This window comes from Miscanthus floridulus, chromosome 9 (assembly GCF_019320115.1).
Source record: "Miscanthus floridulus cultivar M001 chromosome 9, ASM1932011v1, whole genome shotgun sequence".
NCBI lineage: Eukaryota > Viridiplantae > Streptophyta > Magnoliopsida > Poales > Poaceae > Miscanthus > Miscanthus floridulus.
The window spans coordinates 81,259,485-81,268,356 of NC_089588.1; the positions used below are offsets into that span (position 1 = coordinate 81,259,485).

The 8,872-nt window shown below is 50.3% G+C and overlaps 1 long non-coding RNA gene and 1 pseudogene across 1 annotated transcript; one reads left to right on the plus strand and one right to left on the minus strand.

Moving 5' to 3' along the window:
• Positions 1–3,561: 3,561 nt before the first annotated feature.
• On the minus strand, positions 3,562–4,550 carry LOC136482256 (uncharacterized). Its single transcript, XR_010765020.1, has 4 exons — positions 4,292–4,550; positions 4,151–4,208; positions 3,974–4,017; positions 3,562–3,877 (listed from the first exon to the last, which is right to left on the minus strand). It is a non-coding gene; the product is annotated as an uncharacterized lncRNA (long non-coding RNA).
• Positions 4,551–5,218: 668 nt separating this feature from the next.
• On the plus strand, positions 5,219–6,893 carry LOC136480160 (transcription factor MYC2-like; annotated as a pseudogene).
• Positions 6,894–8,872: the final 1,979 nt, after the last annotated feature.

Consider the following 8,872-nt stretch of genomic DNA (forward strand, 5'->3'; position numbering starts at 1 on the left):
TTGGTTTCACGCTCACGTGTTCCATCGCCCTCGCTTGCTGTTTCTTGCATGAACCATAGTTGATGTCATCTGTCTTCCATGGCTGAGCATCCCAATCCCAAGAGAAGGTCCCTACCTCTCCCTGACTGGAGATCCAACCTGCTAGAGGATCTCCTCGAGTCCATCGGGCAGCGTCCCGCGTCAGGCCACGACGCGGCGTCCTTCCGATCCGCTTGCTCCCCATGGCGCGCCGCCATCCCGTTCGTGACCTTCGGGCCTCTCCTGCTGCTCCTGTTCGACCCCGACTCAGACCGCGTCGGCTTCTACTGCGTCCCGTAGAAGGTCTTGTCCAAGACGCTGCCCGATGTGCGCAACAAGGTGGCGTACGGCTCCTCATGTGGGTGGCTGGCGCTCATGGACGAGGCGACATCCGTGACGCTGCTGAATCCATTCGCCGGTGCTCGTGCTCTCCGCGTTGAGCTCCCGCCAGCAGGAGAACATGTCGCGGCGGCGTCCTCATCGGAACGCGTGTTTAGGGTCCACGGCCGGTGGGTCCTCCATCCCACCAACGGCTACGGGGACGCGGTTGCCGCAGGCAGAGCCATCAAGCTAGAAGACATGAGGGACGTGTTCTTCCGTGAGATCATGCTCTCGGCGCCGCCTGACGCCGTCGGCCGCGAGTGCGTGGCCATGGCCATGCTTGGGTGCTCCACGGAGGTCGCGTTCTGCCGGGTTGGAGTCGACAGCGCATGGACGCTGCTCGACACCAAACTGGAGTTCTTCGTGGGGTCCATCGTCCACTGCCAAGACAAGTTCTTGGCGATCGACTGCACTAGAGAAATCTCCGTTTGCAGCAGCAACGTCGCCGGCGCTACTCCAACCGTGACGCTGCTGCCATCGCTGTCGCCACCTGCGGGGCTCTGCCACCGCAGCTACCTGGAATCAAACGGTGAGCTGCACATTGTGGGTGCCATGGTGAGCACGTTCACGAGACACAGAGCATCACCTACAGCAGCGCGATCTACAAGTGCAACCTCCACGACCGTACGCCGGAGTGGTCTAGGGTGAGGGACATCGGTGATCAGACACTGTTCGTGTCTAAACATTTCAATGAAAGCTTCAGTGGAACAAGTGTATCCAAGTACAAGGAGAACAAAATCTACATGTCTGAGCCATTATATGGGGATCCATACGACTTGGTCCATCGACTGGAGATTGTTGATATTGCTACCGGCGCATCCGAAGTGAAGCACGTCCAGGAAAAGATGTAGGGTTCCGAGGCTCTAGGTTGGATTCGACCCAATCTCTGGAAGCTCTAGAGTTTGTGAGCCTGTGACGCCGTGCACTCCGTGACTGTGTTAAATTCATAAACTTTGCTTTTTTGATTAAATGTCACTTTAACGTTGGTATTTAATTTAACAGCATTGTTATTTTATCGTGCGATTCATATGTTTTTAGTATAAATTGTTAGTTATCCCGTAGCAACGCACGAGCACGCTACCTAGTCTAAAGTATAAAGTTATACCCTATATATGCACTTTATACAAATTAATTCAAAACAAGAATGCAATAATCCAAAGCTTTATATAACAACAAAAAAATATATACATGTTCCATACCTTAAATATTGGCAACTCTGCCATATAATCAAGAGCTATATAACAATGCCCCTTCTTCAGCTCTTCAGCCTTTTCCCATGTAATACTTGCCCTGTTCAATGTAAATGGTACTGTTTCATGGTAGGAAAAAGAAACACTATGAAGTACTTTAGAAATATACTGCTTTCACCCACGTATGATAAGGATATTTTAGAGAGAGAAGCTACCTCAGAAAAAAACAGTAATGTGAAATCCAACCTTGGAAACATAAAGCTGTATTTATATGACCAATGTTATATGCTTTCCAGAGGATTGATGACTGATGTGATGCAATGAATTGAGATTGGCATTATAGAGGGTTTTGTAAATTTGTGTCCCATTACCAGATTTAATATAGATCACATTACCTGATCAAGATTTTGAACGGGGTCGTTCATATAACAATATTTTATTTCTTTGTGAAGTAACAATATTTTAATTTGAAATACACATGTGAAAAAGGCAGTTTTGAGGAGATTTTATTTCACATAAATACTTTAATTAATGCTTCAAGTAGAGTTTTCTTTTCATTATTGACTACTTCAGGGCCTGGACCATGACCAAAAGGAGCAAAATCCATATTGTGGTTCATACTAACTATAGAATTTAGACAAAGTAAATACGGAAAGCTCTGGATGGAGTGAAATTGATCAAATATTTAAAAAAAACAAAGCAGTAGCTACAAAGGACGAATTCTGGCGCTTTGTGGGCATGCATGGCACTCGCTTGCTTGTGTACGTGTGCTAATCGCCGGCGGCTTGCACCTCCAGGGCTCCACTTCTTGCGCCTGCGATGGCATGCAGAGTACAACCGGTTGACTATTAGCGAATCTGTATTAATTAATCCGGGTGTTGACAACAGAGTAACGATGGCGATGGTTGATGATGCGCGTGAAGAAAGTCGAACTGGAGTCTGGAGGACGTCGGCTTGATCAGTTGTCGCTATCGAGAGAAAGAGAGTGCATCGACCATCATATCGATACCTGAACTTCTTGAGGAGGTCGAGGCCGCGGTAGAGTGCGAGGAAGGCGTCGCGGATGTTCATCTGGGCGTGCTGGACCTTCTTGCGGTGGACGAAGGCGGCGGCGGGGTCGGCTCGTTCCGTCCTTGCCTAGCACGTTGACGAGCTCCTCCCACAGTCCCACACCTTGAACACCGCCCGGCCGGGGCTGGTGGGCGGAATATCGATGCGCACCGTCGCCGGCTGACCGGCCACCAGCGAATGCCGAGGCCGCACGCGTTCTGCCTTGGCCTCCGCCTTCGCCCAAACAAGACGCGGGCAGCGCCGACGATCGAGCAGACGAACGCCGCACGCTCGAAACCCCGAAGCCGTGCCCCCACGCTGCGCCTTCGAGCGGATGTGGCCGCGGCAGTTAGTGGCTTCTCGTCTGTATACCTAGGAAGAAAAAAGGGAGGCGTCCGTTCGCCGCCGGTCGCTCGAAACCCCCGAGCCGCGCCCCCACGCTGTGCCTCCGAGCGGATGTGGCCGCGGCGGTTAGTGGACACGGGTACAGGCGGCGGGTACGTTCGTCGTGCGTAAAAAAAAACCGAAGCGGATGTAGAGATCGGTCGCCGACCACAAGGGAAGCGTCTTTAGTCACATAAGTATCGTCCTTCTCGTTTTTTGGTCCGCTTGTCAGGTCTATATCAAGCGTTGGATAGAAAATCGAGACACATCCGAGGGTGAAGATCGTAGGTGGGTAGGGGAGAGGTATTTTACAATTCCTTCACTCCTTTATAGTAATAGATAACTTTTACTTGATATATTTTGATTACTATATTATTTTGTATGTAACTTTATACACTTGATTTTGCAATTGTTAGGATTTGCATGTGTACCAACAAACTCCTTAGAGGTAGGGGCCAAAATTGTACCAACTGCATATATAGCACGAAAAGTCTAGTAAAGTGAACCTCGTCGGTCTCCCTTGGTATCCTTTCCTCCATGTATTTCAATGTGATGGCTATATCACCCTTTTGTTTATAAACATTAAACAATATAGGGTCCACATGTTTTCTACTAATTCCAATCTTCTCCCCTTTATCAAATAAACCTAAGATACAGTACACATCCCAATTTTTCCCGTTTCAATGAGATTTTCGGCGAGAGACTTCACTAGCATGCGTTGAATAGGCATGGACGGTATACTAAGCAGGCCGCCTAATCCTATTTTTTTTCTTACGATACGCTTTTGTTCATCTGTCAAATTCCTTCACAGTGCTGGCGTCTGCAAATTTTCCCGGCATACAAACGGTTTGAACCTGGTTGTTGTCAATCATATAAAAAAAACACATCAAAATTAAACTATTCTCTTCAAACCTTACAAAATGTTTGTATACAATGCCATAGTAACATACCATTTTAAAGCAGCTAAGGCCCACACTTCACCAACTTCAATAATCTGAATTCAATTGTGATAAAAAAATAACGAACAATGTAAGTACTCGATCATGATACGGAGAGCAGCAATAATAAACAAATGCCAACATTCAGTGAGGGCCACAAGCAATAAGAGTTGGGAGTGGAGCGCATACCGATCTAGTTGCAGGTGACACCAAGAACCGGCGGCACCATCGTCCTCGGAGAGGCCAGCTGCAGAACGCAAATGCATGATTGAACACAAAGCTCCAATGTTTTCACCGGCTTTCAATGGCGGCGTAGGTGGCGATGGAAACCTGGGGATCGGTCCCGTGACCGCCGCTTGTTCGGCGACATTGCCAAAGCAGCATCTTCCGTGATTGAAGGAGCAAGGAAGGGGATCTGATTCAGAGATTTGGGGGGAAGAATCGGATCGAGGCGACCTGGCTGGAAGGGAGCGAGGATGGCCGGATCGGCGGCGGCGCGCGAGGACGACCGGCGTGCCCGACTCCAGCCCGCCCGCTCCACCCGTGCGCACGCCGTCGGGATCCCACGCTACTGCGCGCACAGAGAGGGAAAGAATCGATCTGCCGCGTGATTAGGGGAATCGGCGCATGTGGGGAATCGGCAATTCGGCATGCATGCATGTCTTCCTCCCGTCATTAGGGGGATGTGGAGGGATTTTATTTTGTTTTCCTGGATTTTATTAATTTATTAAGTAATTTATAAAATGTGAAAAATCGATGGCTAAGATTGATTTGAAATATTACCTCCTCAGAGGTAAAGTTTGTACCTTAGCATTGCCCCTTCGTATAACTGCAGAATTCTTTAAAGTTGCTGGGCATTCTCTGTGTTTGCACGGATTAGTATCAGTGAATCGTCAGCAAACAAAAGATGGGATACACTTGGAGCATTGGCACATATCTTCACTCCAGTTATCAGTCCTGCACTTTCTGCAGCATTTAACAGGGCACTAAAACCCTCGGACGTAATAAAAAGGAGAAATTGGCTGGCGGACACCCACAGTGGTGGTCGTTTGCTGGCGGACACTCAAAGTGGAGCTATATGCTAGAAGACACTCTGGTTTGTTGTAATTATGCCAGAGGACACCGCGGGCCGGTTTCCACCAGTTGAGGAGAGAGAAAAATTCAGTTTGGACATCCGGTGCCCCTGAGCCACGTTTGGATCTGGTTGGACCAGCTAATAACCGACCCGAGCCTGGTCTGGTTAACCGGCTCGTCTTCATGGCCTCCGCCGACCAGTGCAAGCAGAGGCTGCTCACACCCGCCGCCCAGGTCAAGCAGGAGCACCGCAAGCGCGTGCTCCGCAAGCTCAACTCCCTCATCTCCGGCGCCGCGGCCACGCCCAAGGAGGAGGTCACCGACACCGAGTGGTTCTTCCTCGTCTCCATGACGTAGTCGTTTCTCAACGGGACGGGACTCCCCGGGCAGGCGCTCTTCGCCGGCCAGCCCACCTGGATCGCCTCTGGCCTCTCCTCCGCGCCGTGCGAGCACGCGCGCCAGGCCTACAACTTCGGCCTCCGCACCATGGTCTGCTTCCCCGTCAGCACCGGGGTGCTCGAGCTCGGCTCCACCGACGTCGTGTTCTAGACTGCCAAGAGCATGGCGAAGATCCGCTCGCTCTTCGGGGGCGGAGCAGGGGGTGGCTCGTGGCCGCCAGTGTAGCCTCAGGCGCCGTCGCAGCAGCAGCCCGCGACCGGATTCAACTAGGCGGAGATGGACCCCTCCGTGCTATGGCTCGCCGACATGCCGGTCATGGACATCAAGGATTCCTTATTGCGCCCATCGGCCGAGATCTCCGTCTCTAAGCCGCCGCTGCCGCCTCCGCCATAGATCCATTTTGAGAACGCGAGCACGAGCACGCTCACGGAGAACCCTAGTCCATCCATGCACGCGCCGCCACCCCCGCCGGCGCCAGCACCAGCACCAGAATCAGGCTCACCAGGGCCCGTTCCGCCGAGAGCTCAATTTCTCTGACTTTGCGTCCAACCCTTCTTCCTTGGTGGCGACCCCACCGTTATTCAAGCCCAAGTCCGGTGAGATCCTCAGCTTCGGCGCCGATAGCAACGCCCGGAGGAACCCGTCGCTGGCGCCTCCCGCGTCCACCGCCAGCCTCACCACCGCTCCCGGGACCATGACACAGGCCGCCGCTGCGAATGATGCGAAGAACAACAATAAGCGTTCAATGGAGGCCACCTCTCGGGTGAGCAACACCAACCACCACCCGGCGGCGACGGCGAACGAGGGCATGCTGTCCTTCTCATCGGTGCCCACTACGCGGTCGTCGACGGGCACGGGCGCGCCAGCCAAGTCGGAGTCCGACCATTCGGACCTGGACGCGTCTGTGCGTGAGGTGGAGAGCAGCCGCGTCGTGGCGCCGCCACCGGAGGCGGAGAAGCGGTCGCAAAAGCGTGGGTGGAAGCCGGCGAACGGGCGCGAGGAGCCGCTGAACCACATGGTGGCGGAGCGGCAGCGGCGACAGAAGCTGAACCAGCGCTTCTACGCGCTACGCGCCGTGGTGCCCAACGTGTCCAAGATGGACAAGGCGTCGTTGCTCGGCGACGCCATCTCCTACATCAACGAGCTCCGCGGCAAGCTGACGTTGCTGGAGTCCGATAAGGAGACGCTGTAGGCCCAGGTCGAGGCGCTCAAGAAGGAGCGCGACGCGCGGCCACCCCCGCATGCCGTTGGGCTCGGCGGACACGATGGCGGGCCGCGCTGCCACTCGGTGGTGATCGACGCCAAGATCCTGGGTCTGGAGGCCATGATCCGCGTGCAGTGCCACAAGCGCAACCACCCGTCGGCGCGGCTGATGACGGCGCTCCGCGAGCTGGACCTGGACGTCTACCATGCCAGCTGGACCTGGACGTTAACCAGACCAGGCCCGGGTCGGTATTAGCTGGTCCAACCAGGCCCAAACGTGGCTCAGGGGCACCGGATGTCCAAACTAAATTTTTCTCTCTCCTCAACCGGTGGAAACCGGCCCGCGGTGTCCTCTGGCATAATTACAACAAACCAGAGTGTCTTCTAGTATACAGCTCCACTTTGGATATCCGCCAGCAAACGACCACCACTGTAGGTGTCCGCCAGCCAATTTTCCCTAATAAAAATCGGTAAGGGGAGAGGGGGTCCCCTTGACATAAACCCCGTTCCGGCACAAAAGCGTCAGAGAGATTACCATTCACTTTGACTCTATATGATACCGAGGTCACACATTGCATTATCAACTCCACCCACTCCACACATAACCCCATGTTGAGCATCATTTTTTTCTGGAAGGACCATTCAACCCTATTGTATGCTTTGCTCATGTCGAGCTTTCACTACGTAAAAAATGATTTTTAGCAATGGGACGAATTTTTTGTAGGGGCGGCTGGTGATGGAGCCGCTCCTACAGTGGCGTGCTTGGGAGCCTAGATACCAGCCGCCTTACAAATGGAACAGCAGGAGCGGCTGGTGATACGAGCCGCCCCTACAAATGGGTCAGATTTATAGGGCGGCTCACTCACCAGTCGCCCCCGGTGTTTCTATTTGTAGGGGCGGCTGGTGATTGAGACGCCCCTACAAATGACCCCGTATAAAATACCTCCGATTTGTAAGGGCGGCTCAATCACCAGCCACCCCTACAAATGACCCACATATAACACAACTGCAGCACCTTCTTCCTCCTCAGGTCACTCACTCCAACCCGTGAAAGAAATGTGGGGAGACCTTGGGCACCTCCCAAAAATTACTCTATTAAGGGAGGAAGGTTTTGGTCTCAAATTATTTGGTGGAGAGATTGTAGAAGGTAACAAAATGTTATTCCACACTTTTTTTTGAAGTTTTAATGGTTGGTTAGTGAGTAATTAAAGTTTTGTTTTTCTCTCTCTTCTATGGTGCTTGAGCTACTTATGAAGCAAATTAGACCCAAGTTTTAAATGTACTAGGGTAAATTAGGGAGGGGAACAAGATCATACCCTTATTTGGTCCATGTTTCTTAATTTTAGTGAATAATTAGTTAGTTTTATGCATGTTTCATGTGCATGTGGATCTAGATCTAGGGTTTGATTTTTTCATTAATTTCGTTTTTGTAAATTTATGTTTAATAAAATTGGACTAGGGTTTGTATGAAAGATATTGGCTAAAGTATAATTATTGCTCATTGTTGTCTTTGAAATTATTTATTGTAATCAATAAATATGTATTTTAATTATTTATGGATAAATGGAAAATTAATTAATGTTCCTCTACCATGGTGTGTTTGTATGCTTTATATAATTATATTAGATTTATATTCATATATATCTGAAGTATATACAATTATTCTCAAGTAATTATTAATTTTATTCATTTTTATACATATCTGAATAAGTAGTCCTTTAATATTTGTTTTGTTGTTGTTGTAAAAGATGGAGTACATGAACTCTTGGATGTATGGTTCGTTAAGGTTCAAGGCAGGTTTCCGTAAAGAGGTGGATAAATTTATTGAAGCCGCAAAGAAGCATGCAACGACATTGAAAGAGAATAATGATACAATTATTTGCCCCTGTAAAGATTGCAAGAACCATATGGCATGGACAGATATGACTATCATCAGATCACATTTGATTATGCGAGGATTTGTTGAGGACTACACAGTGTGGATTCATCATGGTGAAACGGTTATTGTTAACGACGAGGATGAGGAGGAATATGACGACAAAACCATAGAATCTCTGTCCTAATATTCAGTAGAGCTTGATGCACGAATGGATTTCGAGTTTGGCAATGTACAAGGTGGTGATGCTGGTGGTTAGGATGGTAACGATGAAGGTGGTGCCAATAATGATGGTGGAGCACGTGTCGGGGATGAAGATGATTTGGAGGACATGATTCGAGCCCTTGGACCAGAGATTT